Source organism: Bombina bombina, unplaced genomic scaffold, assembly GCF_027579735.1.
Source record: "Bombina bombina isolate aBomBom1 unplaced genomic scaffold, aBomBom1.pri scaffold_1007, whole genome shotgun sequence".
In the NCBI taxonomy this organism is placed as follows: Eukaryota; Metazoa; Chordata; class Amphibia; order Anura; family Bombinatoridae; genus Bombina; species Bombina bombina.
This window is the reverse complement of record NW_026512136.1, coordinates 60,017-61,128: the sequence shown is the minus strand read 5'-3', so window position 1 is coordinate 61,128 and position 1,112 is coordinate 60,017.

The following is a 1,112-nucleotide window of genomic DNA, read 5'->3' as shown; positions in this document are numbered from 1 at the left end:
CCCCTCCTGGTAGGATTGTATATCCCATATGTCACTAGCTCATGGACTCAGGTAAGTTCTTGTTTTATATAGTGGTGTTTTTTTGTTTTTTGGTTAGTTTGGGTTTTTTTCCCCCTCGGGCAAAATTGGCTGTTTCAACTGACAAAATAAAGATAAACTAGCTACATGTAAACAATTCAATACACTGCAGTATACTTGCAACATAATTGCCTAATGCATCTCTCAAACCCTTCATGCAAACATTGTTGCAGTCGCAGGAGAGCAACTTTCTGGTTTATAGCAAAAATACTTCATGCAATCTCTTGATTCAAACATTGCAGACGCATACATATAGTGCTTGAATGCTTCTTATCCTATCTTGGTATGCTCTCACGTGAAGGAGTGAAGTTTCAACACCGCATACCAAGAGAGAGTACATATAGTGACAGAAGTAAATTGGAAAGTTGTTGTGATCCATTTTTTCCTGCTGGAATGGATTCAGTTGGATACAAATAGTTCATTTACCTGTAGGTGGGAGAGAGAACATTTTAGTACTTCTTTCTGGGGGGGGGGTTTGGGTTTTTTTTTCACTCCCTTCAATATCAGCCCACGTGATTGTGCTGTATTTTAAATGAACAGAAACTGCCATTTCATATATAAACCTAAATGAGCCTATCTCCATAGTTTTCAAACTGTGCAGCTTGTATTGGAAGCACAGTAAGGGGGGAAACTGTTCCTTTCATTTTAAATATTAACTGGGCTCTTTTTGATATGTATTTATATTTTGGAGATGTTAGATGGGTGGTATTATAACCCTTTCTATCTTATAACAGTGTTCTCCACAGAAAATGTTGCCAGCCGGGTGCCATTATGAAGTAGTAGGTGGGGGCAATGTAATATTTTCTAATATTATATAATTTTCTGCTATCCAAAGCACACATTTAATTGCATTTTTTAACATTTTGTATAATAAAAATTTAACTTTTTTTAATTGGCTAATTTTAGCTTAATGTTGGCTAAAATTGTTAGCCAGGTGTTCAGCAAAATCAGCTGGTTGTTGCATTCGCTAACAAGGTCCTGGGGATAATACTGTATAAGAAAAAAAAATATTGCTGGGTTAAATGTGTTTTTTT